A 19,503-nucleotide genomic window follows, 5' to 3' on the forward strand; every position below is an offset into this window, starting at 1 on the left:
ATGAGTTAGAGTTTACTCTGCTTTGCATTTGAAGGCTCTTATGAGGATACAGTAAATGGCTTACCAGATAAAAGCACTTGCTGCCAACCCTAAAGACCAGTTTGATGCTTAGGACCCACAGGGTGGAAAGAGAGATCCAAACCGCTCAGCCTCGGGCTGCTGTTCCCAAACTGTGGCATATGCAGGCCCAGGTACAACTCACATATACAAGATAAATGCATAGATGAATATAAACTTTCAAAAGTCTTCATTATGTTTCTCCTGTGACCTTGTTAATTTATAGTCTTTGTTCTTTATAAGTCACACAAAATGACATAAAATTATGAGAGTAAGGTTGGGAAAAACATACCAAATAGGCAGTTTAGACATAAAATATTATTTTAAAAAAGAAGAGGAGTCAGCATTCCCCAATAGCTATTCCCAAAAGAGCAGCACAGACTAGAAGACCATCTTGATTACTCGTTTCAAGAGCACACTATGCAACTTAAGAAAGAGGCCTTCCTAAGCTTGGTAAGTACACATAATATTTTGTCATAATTTTAATGATATGATAAGATACTACTAGAAGACAAAAGAACTCAATTCACAACTAGAAATATATTACACTTTCAGATGGGACCTTATCTATACCTCTGGTCTACACACACGTTTGCCCTGCCCCCCACATACCTATATGTACAATCCCTTGCACCCATACAAATAACAAGTTCAATTAGCAACACAATTTTGTAAAATTAAGCTCTGTATTTTTCCATTTTCCTTTACATAAAACCAGGAGATACAGACTTAAAATATGAATTATATTTATAAACTATCCAAGTCACAAATATAAGACTTAACCTACATTTTAATATATTGTAATTATGTATATATATAAATATGCATTATATGTGTGTATATGTACATATTTCATATTGGATCACATAGATATTTATAACAGAACACAAGGAAGTCATAGGCTAATTTATTTAACATTTATTACACTATATTTGATTAGTTTGACTTTTGATAATAACTTTAAAAACAATAGTATTCAACTAATAAATTCCCTTTTAATGCTACTAAACTTATATTTTATTGTCTTGCTTTGAAATCACTCCGCCATTAACCGTAGCATAGTATTTTATCACAATTTAGGGATAGTAAGACTGGAAGTTCAAAAGCAACCAAAACATAATCCACATGCCTCATGGTTCTATAGAATTTGTTTTCTTACATTTTTAACGTCTATAACCTTACCATCTTTAACCTTTTAAATATAACCCAAACTGATGGCAGCGTGGAACAGTAACCACATTTGTAAGTTTTTGGGCTAATTTGTCATACAGTCCAATTTGTGTTTTCCCAAGCTGCTTGCAATTTTCCTATTGTATTTACTCACCTACAGTGGATTTTGAAAACTTTGACAGCTGTTAAAATAGAGAATATCAAGAAGGTTAGTTAGTGTCCTTATTAAAACCCCAAAAGACATGGAAAACAAAGAAAGGAGTGAAAAGGTTTCATTCCTCCTGAATTCATTGAGAAGCATCAGATTTGGGTTGGGATTTATATTTTAAGTTGTGTTTTACATATCTGTTCCATATTGAGTGTGCCTATGTGTAATGGTATTTTTAACTACTTGAGCTTTCCTATTTTAAAGTTGGTCTCTTTGTAGGTGTCCAAACAATCGAGCCTAAGTTTATTAAAGGTGGAACCATGTATCATGTTTCTTCTGAATGTTAAATGTGGATATCTCTTCTCTTCTCTGAAATTAATACCTATTTGCAGTGTGTTTATTCATTTTTTCATAAGAAATGTGCTCTAAATATGAAATTTTGAATGAATCAACTTACTTATAAAAGCCTTTTAAGAAAGCATTTTAAATGATACAAAACGTAAATATATGTGAATACATGTATATGCATGTGAAGCTTTCTTTGTGAATGTATACATGCTTACACACATGCATCTATATTTTGAGTCTTTTACAAAGCTTATGAGTTTATAAAAGACTTTCATACTTTTATATTCTATTTTGTTCTTTGCTATTATTAGAATCTGATACATGGGGTTCTTAAATACTGCTTTTGACTTTTAAGAACCTTTGGCTTTTCCAGACTCAAGTTACCTTATTATATAATTTATTGAAAGCCAATAATTACTAAGACATGTGGTAGGCGCTTATCACGGGTAACATCACACTCCTGGCTCTATGTACAAGCTGGAATAGGGCAAATGGTACAATTAGAGGCAAGTTCTTTGGTGCATAACAATAGAAGCCTTGGTGACACTGTAAGATTAAGAAAAGGCTAAAACATCTTTAGAACTACTCATTACCACCAGTCAAGATGTGCATATTTGACCTTTATGGTAATCAGAAGCATCTCCGCTTATGCCGTAGGTGACTAAATAATCGTCACTTTCGACACAGTTTTCCTTGAAGTGACCTAAGGTTAACGGCTTGATCCTGAAGCTGACACAGACATTGAATCAACTCATCAGCGGTCACAGTGAAAGGCCACCATCTTCATCACCTAGGTTACAGTGACAGGGTACCATGTTGCAGGGTTCTCTCAGTGAAAGACAGAGGGATTTAAGTGCAGACTGCCCTGTGCATTTCAAAGGTTACAGAATAACTCAGACACCTCTCCCTGAAGTACAGATTCACTCTGTGTTGTGATAATCATGCAACCTGCACCACAAATAATTGCTCCGTTCATTACCTTATTGTCTTACCTATAATAAAGCCTCACCCTAGATTCAGAAATCTCTTCCTGTTGATTTCTCTCTTTCCCTGGGATTACCATTAACCTCGGTCTTTTTTATTGAATATATAACCAATTGCAACAAAGACCCTCAAAGCTAAGTAAATATCTTTAAATTACATAAAACCAACACTATGATGAGAACTAACATCACAACTCTAGTACTTAAGAAATTATTTTTAATCATGTAGAATAAATGTAGATGTTTCCAAAATGTCCCTGCCTCCAGTGTTTCAGCTGGAGATGTAGAAATCTATAGCATAAGTATTGTTATGCTCAAGTAATGGACATATAACATCAAATGAAACTAATTTTTGTGTTGAAGAATTCAACACAAAACATCGTGGGAGATAATCATAAGAAAATTATGCTATATATGTTATGTCCAGATGATTTTGGAGCATGATAATGTATCATATATAGACAGAATAACTTAACAGTCATGAAAATTACGGCAAGGGGATAACAACTTTTTTTTTACAGGTAGCCAAAATAAGAACATTTTTAAGTCACAGAGGCAAAATTCACCAAATATCTGTGACTTGGTTGTCACTTAAAAGCAGCCATTCATAATTTCCCTTAATATGCTTATGTACCTAGAAAACAAGGTAACTTCCTATATTTCAGTCATTGCCTTTGTTGAGAAACCTGGAGAGTGCTTCATGATTCATTATGACATGTGGAATATATAAGCAATAAGGCCTGACAGGAAGTGTGGTTATCACAAGATAATCACACCCCTGGGTCATTACAAAGCACAAGGAACAGTGGCACCCTTTCATTCCCCCTGGGGTGTGATTACTGAGCAATAAGCACACTTCATGCCATTACCTTAGTGCTTTTATAGAAAGTCTTTGTAGGGAAGGAAAACTGCATGTTTTTATTGCTTAAAGGAGACAAATTTGGCAGTTTATAGTATTAATGTTGGTTCATTTAAGTCAGTCTGTTTATCCATGCTCATCTGTTCCTTTAAGAAGAGCACCTGCCACGGCCAATCAGAATCCATGACCGTGAAACAGAACCTGCTCTGTGTTTGTGTATTCCTAAACACTGCTGCGTCTTCAAAAATCCTAGTACCCAGAAACACCATGTGGAAGAAATAATCTGCTTCAAATGTTATTCCTTTTCCAAAGCTGCACATTCAGCTTTGCAGACTAGATTGAGAAAATGCAATGTAAAGCAGTTGGTAGACCAAGCACAGGTCCTCACGGTCCTCACAGTGCTCTTCTCTCTGCTTAGTTCCAGGCCCAGATCAGGAGACAACTCAACTGAAGGTGCTCAATCAGACACTAAATCCCACCATTGTCACTCATATTATAGCCTACAGGTCCCTGTTATGATCTCACAACTTCTTATTCTACATAATATGTTTTAGATTGCTCAAAGTAATCTTATCCCTTTATTCAATATTATGCATTCATAAGGCAGATAAAACATCAACTAATGAACCTGTCTTACCTGTAAGACAAACTACTAATTTTACAATAGTACCTTTGCATACATTTGGAATATTTATTTCCATAAAATTCTGTATAGATAGTAGGTAGCTGTTATTATTTGGATTATATAAAAGAATGAGGCAGGCTATTGGGAAATGAAATTATGCAGCTTCTTCAGGTATTCCAATAGGACCATTCTGATTCCAAAAATGCATCGTGATTTTATTTAGTCCTCACGTGGCCGTGACAAGAACATCAAACAGATGGTCTCAGGGGCGATGTTTCTGCTGCCTCAGGTTCAGAGGGTAGGATCCATCACTGCAGCAAAATTTGCTGTCTATAGTGGGGCCACCTGAACCAGCATAATGCAGTGGTGATTTCTGTCCTCAGCTCCCATGACAGTGCAAGAAGCTCAGCTTGGAACCAGAGGCAGCATAACCTGAAAGCCTGTTCCAAGTAAACTCCTTCCACCGGCTAGGCCCAAGTCTCAAAGACGTCACAGTCTGCCAAAACAATCCCCACATGCAAATTCTAACACAAAGTGTGAAAAAATAGCAATTATAGAAGTTATTTTGAAGAACCTGAACCTCCTCTAGCTCCATTTCCTCATCTATGGAATATGGTAGTTAATGCATATGGATGTTATCGTGCATATCACACCAAACTTTCTGAGAATAGCTTTCTTGTATAATTGCATTAAATGCCACCTGACAGTTAGGCAGTTTCATGCTTAGTCCATTAGACCATTAGACAGTAGTTTTAAGTTTGCATCTTGTTAATGCAAACAGCGAACAGGTGACAATATAAATCTTTGCAAAGGAGAATGACCTGCCTTGACATCTATCACCACTCTGTTCTTTCCTGGAGGCATTCTCTGAGTTGGTTGATGAATGGGAAGCTTGTGTAAGCTTTATTATTTCAAGATTAGTAAATATGATCTTGAAATATGCTTAGGACAGCTAGTGACAAGACAGATTTTTTAAGTCCTCACGCAGAACACTGAGTTCCAGAGTTATTCATAGGTCACCACTATTGTAACTGATAGATAAAATAATTGTAGAGGGCTTTCAGTCATATCCCCGTATTGACTTTGAAAGAAGCCCATGCAAATGTAGATGCTCAACACCACTTAGCTCTATTTCCACAAAGAAAATATCTGTGTAGCTTTTATTAAATTATAAGAGGATGGCATCTGTGCCACGATTCATCTTAACATATCAAAAGAGAAGTTTGTGTGCTTATTTTGGACAAGTGGTTGTCTTGTGTTTCTATGTAAAATGATAAAGATAATTCACTGCAACAGTTTGTGATCTGATCATTTCAGCGCTATGTGTAATGAGGATGTCTTGGTGGAGGGAATCAGGGTTGAAATAGATTAATAGAAATGGGTTAATTTAAGTTATAACTACCCCAAAGTGAGCGTAAGCTATCAGCTGAGCATTTATAATTAATATGAAGTCTTTGTGTGGTTATTTGAAGAGCAGCTGGCAGGACAAAATCTCTGCCTATAGGTGTTGTTCCTCAGGAGTCAGCCAACTCATTTTTTTCTGTAAGTTTTTCCTTTTTTATGTGATGTGTATGTGTGTGTGCACGCGTGTGTGTGTGTGTGTGTGTGTGTGTGTGTGTGTGTGTGTGTGTGTGTTTCTGTGTGTCTGCCTGTCTGGTGTCTGTCTGTCTGGTATCTGTCTGTCTGTCTGTCTCTGTGTGTGTGTGTGTGTGTGTGTGTGTGTGTGTGTGTGAGTGTGTCTGTGTGGAAGCCTGAGGTTGGTGTCAGGAGTCTTCCATAATCTCTATATCTTTGTAAATACTGAAATTTTAAGATGCTGCACATAGAGCTAGAATAAAAAAAGCAGAATAAAAAATAAAAAAGAATTAAAAAATAAAAAAGCAGCTTTTATTTTATATAAATTTTATATACAGAATATTTCTATATACAAAATTTTTCATTTCTCTGGTATTGATGATTGTAACAGTATTTCTGATATATATATATATATATATATATTATATATATATATGATTGTTATGTGTTTCATTTCTTTTGAACTGGTACATTACTTTCAAAGTGACTATAGCATTTTTATCTCAATCAGTACTGTGTAAGCCATTAAGCTTCCCTATGGTCCTATTGGCATTGTAGCACATAGTAATGTCTTACTGTAGTCATGTATTTTCTACTTATGCCATGTTTAACTTTATTTTAGAGTTCAAAATGTTCTTAATATATTTCACATACTAGTCCTCAATTGCCTTGCAGATGTTTTGCTCAGAATGCATCAGTTTTTCCTCCAAAGGTCATTCACTGTGCCCAGGTCAATATGAATGCAGTCTACCTTACCAACTTTATTTTGTGGACTAGAATTTTGGTGTCTAGTTTTCTTAGCCTGGAAGCTGAGACTATCTTCTGAAAAGTATATGGATGTAGCATGAACCTTCAAAGTTCTTATTAATAAAATCAAACCTGGAGCCAGGTATTGTGGTGAATGCTGGAAGATCAGAGAAGCAGAACAAGCCACAGCTTCCTCACCTCGCCAATTCCTCAGGTGATCCTGTTTTCTCAGACTGGAAGCCTCTGAGTCCTCATCCTGAATGGGTCTCAGCTGAACTGTGCTGCTCAAAAGCCTAAACGCCTAACCAGCCAAAATGCTTCTAGTTTCTGGTCTTCATGCCTTATATATCTTTTTGCTTTCTGCCATCACTCCCTGGGATTAAAGGTATGAGTCACCAGAGTTGTTTCCAGTGTGGCTTTAAACTCACAGAGATCAGAATGAATCTCTGCCTCCCAAGTGATAGGATTAAAGGCGTGTGCTACCACTGCCTAACCTCTATGTTTAATATTATGGCTGTTCTGTTCTCTGAACCCAGATAAGTTTATTAGGGTGCACAATATTTTGGGGAACACAATATCACCACATATGGATCTATGTCTTTCCTCAAAATCTGTGATAATATTTTGTGGATTTATTAGCCAACCTGTTCAGATCATGTCTGCTGAAGCTGGGATCTGAGGACCTCAAAGAATGGGACAGACTACAGTCATTCATTGTAGACAGCTTTACTTCACTTTCAGTGTACCTTATACATGAATGAAACAAAGAAAGCAGAGATGTAAGGAAGGTTGTTTGACTTCACAAAACATGATCAGAAAAACATGTAAATAAATATCAGTAAACACATACTAAATAACAACAGAGCAGCCCTTTCCCAGAATTTTCTCAGTCCAGACCAATTTAAACACAATTTCCTGGCACGTACTATAGATTATATCTGGGAAAGCAAAAAGCAAGGCAGAGGGCCATATGCAGATTCAGGGTACACTGACCAGATTGGGTTCTATAGCTATGTTCTGACATCCAACAAGAATGAACATGTCTTAAAGTAGAATATTGGTCACAGGAGGCACAAAATCACGTCCAAGAACAATCCAGGGAATGAAATACACTTGAGGTAACAGACCCTCTGCCGTTTTTCCTGGAGCCTCTCTCATGGGTCCCCAAGGCATTGTTCAACATGCATCACTCTTTTGGTCGTGTTCTGACAAAGCTTGAGTTAATTTTTATGAAAATTGTGAGATTTGTTCTGAGGATCATTTATTAATTAATGCCCCACGAGGCCCAATTTTTCCAGTACCATTTCTTGATAAGACCATTCTTCCTACATTATCCTAATTTTGCATTTCTGTCAAAAAAAATTGGCTGTCAAAACTGGGGGGGGGAGGCTCTTTCTGGAGCATTTATCTTCACTGATTCATAAATCTGTTCCCATGTCAATATCAAGGATATACAAACATATCCCTATATACCAATATAAGGAACCTTAATGACTCATGTTTCTGATCAGGATATATAAATGATACATGGTACATAAAAAATGTAGATATATAAATTATGAATTTGGATAGACTGAATTTCCCCCTCTTTTATATACTCTAGTTCATTTTCCACTTGAATTTTGGAATTATCTTTTTATAGCTACATAAATATTTTGCTTGAATTTGGGTGAATTATTTTAAACCTGTGTATCAATTCAGGGGGAGATTTTTTTTTAAAGCCTGCTCCTGTGCAGCATACTGGACCATTTTGTGGGGCTGCAGAACTAGTCATTACTTTGTTTTTTTGTTTGTTTGTTTTTATCACACATTAAACAAAATTCAACTTAAGTTGCTGTGGGATGTTCTGTATGTCCTGTGGGAGCCCTTCTTGGGTTCTTTTTGGCGTTACCCAGCAGGTCCGCATAGAGGATGATTAGGACCATGGGCCTGAGTGCAGGTGTTTGAGATGGTCTGCACTTGGCTGTGCTGGGGGATGGTCTGTATGTCAAGTTGTTCTGATTGATCAATAAATAAAACCTGATCGGCTGTGGCTAGGCAGGAAGGATAGGCGGGACTAACAGAGAGGAGAAATAAAAGGACAGGAAGGCAGAAGGACTGACTGCCAGATGCCGCCAGCACAAGAAGCATGTGAAGATGCTGGTAAGCCACGAGCCACGTGGCAAGGTATAGATTTCTAGAAATGGGTTACTTTAAGATATAAGAACAGTTACCAAGAAGCCTGCCACGGCCATACAGTTTGTAAGCAATATAAGTCTCTGTGTTTACTTGGTTGGGTCTGAGCGGCTGTGGGACTGGCGGGTGACAAAGATTTGTCCTGACTGTGGGCCAGGCAGGAAAACTGTAGCTATATTAAGTGGTGAAGCATGCTCTTGAAAAGGAAGTATTATCTGTATTAATTTAGAGTTGTTCTAAAAGCTGTTTGATGTTGAAAACTTAAGGAGTTCAAAGTTGAACTCACCCCTCAGGTTTCAAAGCCTTTCCTTTGTCTCCAGATAGAGCCAGGTCGTTTTCTGCTTCCAGTTTTGATGTTTGTAACTCACTGAAAAGCTCCCCCCGCACCTTAGCAAGGCTGGCTCTTGCATTCAGGTGTCAGTTCAAATGATACTTCCTCCTTGAGGTCCTCCTTGATTTGTAATCTGCTACCATACCAGCCACCATATGGTCAGTCTCTTCTACTTCCCTTATATTATTGAATACTGTCTCTTTCTTAATTATTAGCAGGATGTCTGTAGTCCATATCAGTCACTTATTCTGACCCTAGCTCTTTGAAATGCTGTCTTTGTCTATTCCTTTGCTTTCTCTGCCTAATACAAATGCTGACACACATTGATGATATTTTATGGTAAATATCTTCTTTGTGAAATGAGTGAATGAATATATTTATCTAAGGCAAAGAAGACAGAAAGCAATTTGAAGAGACTATGGCTTAATCAAAAGCTTGAAAGCAAGAATAATACTGTGAGCAGTGATATGCAGTCTGTATGAGAAGGGAAGAGTTTGAAATGGGAACATAGTGCTTGACTGTGGGAGGTTTAGAACCTCTAGAGTAGGTGATTTTACTGTCGCCTGGAGGTAATGGGAATGCTTCTAACAAGGTTGACATAATAACATACTATTTTAAGAAAATTAAGTGGGGATAATACAACAAATTAGGGTGAGGGTTGGGGAGCTTAAGTAGAAGCAGGCATCAGTTGGGAATAATAGCAGTGACGGTATCACTGGGATAGGATACCTGCGCAGTGTCAGTCATATAAGAAAGGAGGCTCAGCTTAAAGGCAGCCTGCAAGTGCCATCTTCTTTAGCAGGGCCCATTCGACTGCCTTATCTAATCAAACAGTGGCATTGACGAACTGGAGTATACTTTTCTGTCTCTTTAGTGCCACTTTTCTTTTATTGTTATTTGCAAATGTCTTCCTTCTGTCTTGAGAATTTTTTCCAGGTAAAATCGTATCTGACTTCACAGGAGCCTGATATATCCCATAATTATGTGTGAGGTCACTTACATATTAGTAAACTTTTCCTCTATTTTGAAATTGGGGCAAGTTAGTTGCTGAATTGACCTGGAAAAAGCTCGGTATTGCTTTGAACTAGAGCGATCCACGAGAACTTATTTCGCTTGTACGCGCATGTGGACATCCAGGCATCAACCTCAACCTGTTTCAGTTGATCGTTTGATTTAAAACAAGGTCCTGGGACCTCTGATCTTTCCTCCCATGGTGTTTTGTGGTTCACTGTTTGTTGTGCTCAGTTTTGCTCCAGCAGTTGCCTATGTCAGGCTTAAAATCTGGGTTCAGCCCAGGCCGGCAGCACAGGACTTGTCTCATGAAGATTACTCCTAGCCGGTCTGTTTTCCTTAGTCCCTGAATAAAAAAGAATCCCAAACCAATTCACGTGACACCAGCATGTCTAGGCCAGACTTTTTGTTACTGTGAATATCTGCTACGATTTTCGAGGACTGTTCTATATGCCTTCTGTTCAGTTGGTTCTTAAACCTGGCAGAACACAGCTCTCCGATGCTGAGAACCATGAAGCAGTTACTGAAAGAAACCAAATAGTCCTGACATTCCTACTTACCAGGTTTCACTTACAGTTCATTTCAGAGGCTGACAATTAGAAGAAACAAGGAAGGGCTTTGTTTTGTTTTGCCAGACTCATTTCAAGGAACACTACACACTGCCCGCCTACTCGCTTATTTGGTTAAAGAAAATGTTTCCACTCTTACAGCTTCCCTGTAATGGAAAATCGCTCCAGGTGCCAAAGCCACCAGCAACATTCACAACGCCAAAGACTTAGGCACTTGCCTTGTATACATTTCTCTCAATTGAGTAGATCAGTCGCGAATTATAAAGTGTCATGGGCCTCTGGAAATGGGACGGGATTGGTCAAGCACAGTTTGTCACCCACCCAACCCCCACCCCGCCCCCAACTCTCTATTGAAAAGCAAAGAGAAGTTTCCTGAATTTCAAGGCAAATCGTTTCACATGGGAACCCAGCCAGGTAATCATTGGAGAATTTGGTTCACTGGCCTCTAAGTCGCCCCTTTGCTTGGAAGCTTGCAATGCCAACAGTTTGTGATGGTGATTAACTTGGAAAGTTAAAAAAGGCCAAGAAAGCCGTTGTGGCTTCTAATGCTGTTTTGACATCGCTTACTAGAATTTTCTATGAGGTCGGATCAGAGATATTATTACTGGTGCATAGTATTGTTAGCTAAATTACAGTATACCTCTCATTCAATTTCACACTGGGGAAAATTGAAAACTTCTAACAGACAAGGAAATTATTATGTAAGAACTTGCATGGTACAAAGAAATCCAAGAAATAAATGATTCATCTTGGATATTCTGAAAGACACCTTATTATTAGTCTAATACATAAATAACAGGAATGAATTATCCCATATCTATAAGTAGCTTTATCTGGATAAATCAGCCACTGGGATCATATTTATGAATTCATGGACATAATGTAATTATGAAATATTCATTAAGGTTTCCTTGTATGAAAGTGTGGAAATTCACTCCACACTCAAAGTTTAAGGAAAAAAACCCAGTTCAATGAAAGGGCTAGCTTTTCCTTTTATAGGGATTTACAGTACTTATCAGTGGGTATAGTTCACATTAGCATCCGGTGACATTGCTTTGTCTGTATATATTTCTAGCTGTCAACAGAATGTCCTGAGGCAATTGCATCCTGATTCTATAGTGATCTTCTATTCTTTTAGAATACACAAGGGCCTAATTTTCCATCGGCAAAGCATGAAATCATGTAAGAATGCTACGTAGACAGCATGTGCAAACAAGTAGCAGTTTTTCAACATCAAAACGCTTCCTAAAGTAACAGATAAATTAAATTTCCTTGTTCAAGTAAAGAGCAGGGAAATCAAGACCTTTTATTTAAAAAAATTAAGGTTTTCTTCACACAACTAAAAGTGTTGTGAAATTCAAGCAAATTTGTTCGGCACTTTGCATGCTACTTTGTGTGACCGACCACATCATTTTTCTTTTATTCACAGTGAAACTGCTTTAGAACAGGAGTGTTTTGTGATCATAGATCACAGGCACTTTAACTTCACCATGATCAGCATTTGGCAATTATCGAATTAACAAGGTAACAAAAAGGCTAGGATTTCCACCCAAGTACATTTACTTTAACTCTCATTCAACACTGTCGTGAAAGGATGTAGGAGTCAAGTGTTCATTTATTCATTGTTTGGTGCAGTGGGATAGGCAGTCACAGTAAACATGAATCCTCAAAAAAATTATAAAATATACTAAATGATGCATTCAAGACTTCCCTACCCTGTCTGGAACATGTCTGAGTTTGACAAACTGTTTGAAATTATCAACGCAATGATGCCCTTAAAAGGGGTTAGCTTTGGCGTATATTTAAAATGCATTCAAGACACACGTCTCTTCTGCTACAGGAGCTACAGAAAGCTCCGTTTAACATCAGTGAGATGACTGAAACAGCTTAAATTATCATTCTCTATATACATCTCACATTTCTACAACTTCAGGGTATTTTTAAACATTCTTGCTACATAATGTACAATTTACTTAGCACGTGGCATTCATATGTCTAGCTGTAAAATAACTTGTTGTAATTTAAGCAAACATGTTTTAAATAAAAGGTAGCTAAGGCCTCTAATCTCTGTTATATCGCATGCAGAAAAACCTTCCATAAAAATGGATTTCCCACACAGCCAAAGACCATAGAGTTTCCCCTTAAGAAATACCATAAGCTATGGTTTCTTTCCATGTATTTCAATAGACCTGACTGACCAGTTTCTCCAATTATGTGATTGTATGGATGAATTAGACTAAAAATAGAGGGGAAGAGGAAAAACATTTTTTTTTCTATAAAATTCTTTCATTTCCAAGCAATAACACTCAATGTAATAGTCATGTGTCACATATTCAATTAAATAAAAATAGATTTGGTGTGTTAAAATTGACATGCAATGTACTACATATGCTTAAGGGATATAATTTGAAAAGTTTGGATGGTATATGTATAGGTGAAGCCACCAACATAAGCAAGAAAATGAAAATACTACCACTCCAAATCTTGCCTTGCACAGCTTTTAAATTCATCTCTACCAGTTCCCCCGATGGGGAACTATCCTTTCCCTAGATGTAAAAATGGAGCAAAATGATACACCAACATACTTAGTAAGTGATACAAATAAGATGCCTTGGCTAGGTACTGGCTTTTCTTCCACATAGCTAGAATTTACATACTTAGAATCATGTAGCTTTCAGTCTTTGTTGTTGTTCTTCTCTTCTTTTTTTTTTCTTGAGCAATTATTTTGAAATTCACATCAACATTTCACTCTTTTTATTACATGGAGTTTCATTTTATGAAATGTACTCCATTTTGTTTACCAGTCACCTGCTGATATTTAAGTTGCTAAGTAAAGCACAGTGAACATTCATGTATAAGTCTCAGTAGAACATGCACTGTTATTTCCTCTGGGTAATTGCCCAAACATAGAATATCTGGATTATTCAGTAGTGGCATATATTATTTGTTGAGATGGATACCAGCCTATTTTCCAAAATAATTGATCTTTACACTTTACAATCATTCTGGGAACCTGAAGGCAATTCAGTTCTATGTAGCCTCACTCCTGCTTGACATCATCAGCTTCTTTTATTGTTGTCATTTTATATGTATATGATGTATAGATATCTCATGATATTTTTAATTGGCACTTTGTTAATGATAAATAAGGTTTAGCAATTTTCATGCATGAACCTTTATTGATAAAATGTCTGCTACAATTTTCCTCATCTTTATGGAGTTGTTTGCTTTGATAACAGTTTACATATTCAGGATATAAGTGTCTTAATCTAAGGTATGACATATAAGTACTTTTAAGTGTTTGGTGATAAGAAAAGCTTAGTATGTAAACTTTATCCGGGCGGTGGTGGCTCACGCCTTTAATCCCAGCACTCTGGAGGCAGAGCCAGGTGGATCTCTGTAAGTTCGAGGCCAGCCTGGGCTACCAAGTGAGCTCCAGGAAAGGCACAAAGCTACACAGAGAAACCCTGTCTCAAAAAACCAAAAAAAAAAAAAAAGAAAGAAAAGCCAAAGAACAACTGCTACAATGAAGGACTACTTATGGTTAATCTTTGGCACATAGTACATTTTCTTTTCTTTTTTTTTTCCTTTTATTTTTTTATTTATTTTACAATACTATTCAGTTCTACATAATAGCCACAGATTCCCTTGTTCTCTCCCTTCCTGCCCCCCTCCCCTCCCCTCCAGCCCACCCCCTATTCCCACCGCCTCCAGATCAAGATCTCCCCCGAGGACTGGGATCGACCTGATAGACTCAGTCCAGGCAGGTCCAGTACCCTCCTCCCAGATTGAGCCAAGCGTCCCTGCATAAGTCCCGGGTTTCAAACAGCTAACTCATGCAATGAGCCCAGGACCTGAGACCACTGCCTAGATGCCTCCCAAACAGATCAAGCCAATCGACTGTCTCACCTATTCAGAGGGCCTGATCCAGCTGGAGGCCCCTCAGCCTTTGGTTCATAGTTCATGTGTTTCCATTCGTTTGGCTATTTGTCCCTGTGCTTTATCCAACCTTGGTTTCAACAATTCTCGCTCATATAAACCCTCCTCTTTCTCACTAATTAGACTCCCAGCGCTCCACCAGGGGCCTAGCCGTGGATGTCTGCATCTAGATTCCTCAGTCCTTGAATGGGGTTTCTGGCACAACTATTAGGGTGTTTGGCCATCCCATCACCAGAGTAGGTCAGTCCCGGCTGTCTCTCGACCATTGCCAGCAGTCTTTTGTGGGGGTATCTTTGTGGATTTCTGTGGGCCTCTTTAGCTCTTTGTTTCTTCCTTTTCTCATGTGGTCTTCATTTACCATGGTCTCCTATTCCTTGTTCTCCCTCTCTTTTCTTGATCCAGCTAGGATCTCCCGCTCTCTTTCCCTCGACCCTCGCCATTCATTGCTCCCACTCATGTCCAGGCTGTTCATGTAGATCTCGTCCATTTCTCCATGTCTTTCTTGGGGTCCCGTTTTCCAGGTAGCCTCACTGGTGATGTGAGTAGCAGTCCAGTCATCCTTGTTCCACATCTAGCACCTTCCTATGAGTGAGTACATACCATATTTGTCTTCCTGAGTTTGGGTTACCTCACTCAGGATGAAGAATGGATAAATAAATTGTGGCACATATACACAATGGAATACTACTCAGCAGAGAAAAACAATGACATCATGAGGTTTGTAGGCAAATGGATGGACATTTTATTTTCTATTCAAAGAACTCCACAATTGAGCCAAGAGCATTCCTTACTCCTTCCATCCTGTAAGAGGCCTAAAATGGCACATGGTAGTTTCTTCATCTTTAATTTTTGTTGTTGTGTGATTTACTTTTCTCCCATCAAATACTATATATACTTCTATTGAAAGTTTTATGAAATTGTAATTGCTCAACATCTGTAGCCTTTCTAGCTTATTGGGATTTGGCTCTAGCAAGAACTCAACAAAGATGCAGTGATTGAAACAACATGTTGTCTCCCTGTTCAGTCACATTGTGCATTGCAAAAATCAGCCATCACAACTTCCCACTTCTTCCTCTAGGCAACAGTAAGTGGTATCATCCCTAGCGAGAAGGGTGAGCATAGAGACCCTAAAGAGACCCTTACTAATATTGTCAATAAAGAAAAGTCAGTTTGCCTCTGCAATGAGTACACAAAGAGAAATAAAACACTACAAACATTTATGTATTATGGATTCCAGAAGTGATCTCATCTACTCCATTGCATCTCTGGTAGCGTGGGGCAGATGAATCCACCTGTGAGACTGCACACTTGGCATTAGAGATCTTCATATCCATGTGTACTCAATACATGAGTAAATAAAAACACAGCTTTAGCTCATGTAAATGGAAACCTGGCCTCCAATAGATCAGAAGGCCTGATCACTAGATGTGCACTTCATTCATATACCCAACCATACTGATATAGGCCTAAAACACTGAGCCCATGGAGACCCTGGTAACAAGAAAAAGTTGGAGACACAGTTACTGGCCATTGGAATGCTAGTGTTTCTTAGTGAACGACCAGTCCCTTGAGTAGAAGAGTTTGCCTGGGAATCCTGTAGCTTAAGAACTAGTACCTCTTGGTATATTCTACTTCTTTCTTCCAAAGTAAAAGATGGAGCTTTTAGTTCCCTGATATATAAATCCTGTTTCTTCTAACAAGCAAGAACAATCTCAAGATAGTGTCAAATAACAATAACGCAGCTGTCATTGTGATCTTGTTATTGGATAACAGAACAAAGTCTTGGTGGTGTTGCGATTATTATTTTTGCGTTCCCATGGGGTCATATTCTCTATAATCACTACTTTTCAGAAGGCCTGGTCTGAAGTGGGGAACACTTTCATTATTGCAAAAATCAGCTTCATTCCATGAACATCCACTGACACATTGCTAAACACTGGCTATTCTTCTCCCTCTAGGTAAGATGTCATCAGCAAAAGAGAACAACTGCTCTTTCTGAAACTCCAATACAAGAAACTCAGAGTGTCCCCTAGGAGCTTTTCTAATTCAAATGTAGACAACAAACTCACAACTTCCATCACTTTCTCATGCTTCAGTTAAGCCTTCTTCCTTCTGACCACAGGGATTTCAAACAGACACTCTCTCTCATTTATTTTGTGCCTACAAACAATATTTATTATGACTATATGAGACATACTCAAATTCGCTGTGTCCCATGCTGCTGAATTCAATGAAAATTAACAATTAATATGAGGCTGTATAATTGAAACCCAAGCATAGTCCCTTACTCTTCAAACATACAATTTCAATTTTAAGTAGGAGGACTTGAGGAGCTTTATTTTGGAAGTGGGTATTTAAAATAAAAAGAAATTAGATTGCAGCATTTCAAATGCCCAAATAAGTTCTATTATTACTAAAAAGCCATTTTGAATATTTTATGTGGTGTGTGTGTGTGTGTGTGTGTGTGTGTGTGAGAGAGAGAGAGAGAGAGAGAGAGAGAGAGAGAGAGAGAGAGAGAGAGAGAGAGAGAGAGAATCTTTTCATATAATGGAAATTAGAAATGTTTCATTTTCACTTTACAGATTTTAATATTGCAACATGTTTTTCCTTTCTGATAAACTAACCAAGGATCAAAATAACCAACTACAATTTAAATCATTTAAATCATTGCCTCTGCAAATTAATGATATGACTTAAAATAATAGCCTTTCAAATTATCCAGAGTGAAGTAATCCTAGCTGGAGAATCTTGTCTTTGCTTTGTGAATTATACAAACAGTTCTGAGGCAAAACTGTGTCTTCACATCACTACCTTTTCACAGATACCTTAATGATTGCCTTGCAAAGTTGATTGTTATCGTCATTCCCAAGAAGGAGGATGACATTTTATCAATATCACAGCATTTTCAAGGAGCATAGGAAATAACAGTATGCCACTTCTGAGGATATTTATGAAGCAGAGAATTAAACTGGCAATTAACCCATCAGCAGGGCAAGCAGATATTGGTATCAGAAGTGGATCCAGTGAACTTACTCTGAGTATTTGTTAGCTGTTGTATGTGAGCTGGTATACATATATTTTCATAATTCACCATTTTGAGGCTATACATTTTTGTTTCCACATACTAAAATTTAGTAGCAGAATTTTTATTATATGCCATTAAACAACATTTGATGAGGTCCTGCAGCAACTTCCCCTGGATGTTCAGAGGAATGGCAAGTGGAAGGAAGTGTGTTTCCTGACTGAAGTGTGTTTTCTCTCAAGGGATACTACCATTTGATTTTGACATTTGTTTGTCCTATTTTATAAAGGACAAAACTACAATTGCACTTTTCTTATACTGTACATTGGGCATTGTGTCAGAAAAAAATCAAATCAAAGACAGTGTGTTTGTACACACACAAGCTCAAAAGCAAGTTTATTAAACAAATTCCTGCTTGAAATCATTGTGCACTAAGAAGTATTGCTTTGCTAATATACAATGTTGAGGTTATAAGGTAGACAGCCATGAAAAATCAACCCGAAGAAATGAGATTGCATGCATATCCCTGCATAATATCTTCTTGACTTCTTATAACAAAATAGAATAAAATATGGGTTCAGTACTTGATTAATTACTCAGTTCTTGTTTGTCGTATAATTTTTAGAATCCTGAAATAAAGGTGTTGCTTGACAATTAATTTAGTTACTTAAAACAATGGATAAATATTTGCCAAATAAATTTCAATGCATTTTAAATGTTTTTGCAATGTATTTTAAAATTGAAATGATCACTTTCTCAGTCATGAGATAATCTTCAACCCTATGAATAGTTGCCCTTACCTTTTTGTAATTAAGCTTGATTATATTATATGCAATTGCAAAATGTATTTCTTTTTTCTATTTATCAAAATACAAGCTTTTCAAATGATTGTCTTAAGCAAGAAATACATGGCAAGAGACTGAGACTAGCCAATGACAGCTGTAATTTTTCATAAGAATGGAGAAAACTTTTATTGCCTAATTGTTCTTGTGTTAGCAATTATAAACAATTCGTTGAACTCAACGAATTGAAACTTGCTCACAAATGTTCTAAAATTGATGACTTCCTAAACACATGATTTCCTGTAAAGCATCTGCTTATGAAAGGAGCCTGAAATATTAGAGGAACATGCTAATAATAATAGTACATAGGAGGCTGAGGCAGGAGAACAGCTGAGGCTCTTTCAGAAAGAGGGAGGGGAGAGAGGAAAGGAAAGGAAAGAAAGGATGGAAGAAGGGAGAGAAAAAGGCGGAGACTAGGAGGGACAGTCACAGTGTATTTTGGTTGTTTAACATGAAAATAAAATTAAAATCAGAGCCTGGAAAGTCAGCTCTGTGGTTAAAGAATGCTTGCTACTTTTCCAGAGGACTGGAGTTCAGTTCCCACCACACACAACAGTGGTTTATGACAGCCTGTGACCCAATTCCAGGCGTCCCTGGCCTGTAATAGCAGCACTCAGGAAGCAGATGCTGGAAGCCTCTTTGAGTTCTAAGCAGCCAGGGCAGCAAACCAAGAGAAGCAACCCCCAGGTGATGCGGTGGTAGAGGGAAGCCCAGATTAGGCATAAACCACACCCAACACCTATTTTTCACTTTCCCTCTCTTTATTAATCTGGGAAGAAAAGTAACAATGGCTGATTTCTGACTCAGGCAGAAAAACTGCAGGAAATGACCTTGAAGGTTTTTAAGTTTTTAAGAGGAAAAAAAAAAGGGGGGAGGTCTGTGTTAGAATGGGCTAGGATGCTATCCAGTGGGATTTTTTGATTGGGCATATTAATTAGGTGGGCCAAAGGGGACTTTTGATGGTTGAACGTCAATACTTTGATAGCTGGCCCTTGGTGGTCAGCCTCAGGAGGAGAAAGTGGCCAAATAAGGGAACAGGCCTTAGTGGCTAGCTTTAGGAAAGTAATCTTGTGTTTTTTAACAAGGGGAAGGGCAAGGTCTG

The sequence above is a fragment of the Peromyscus leucopus genome, chromosome 3 (genome assembly GCF_004664715.2).
Source record: "Peromyscus leucopus breed LL Stock chromosome 3, UCI_PerLeu_2.1, whole genome shotgun sequence".
Taxonomy (NCBI): Eukaryota; Metazoa; Chordata; class Mammalia; order Rodentia; family Cricetidae; genus Peromyscus; species Peromyscus leucopus.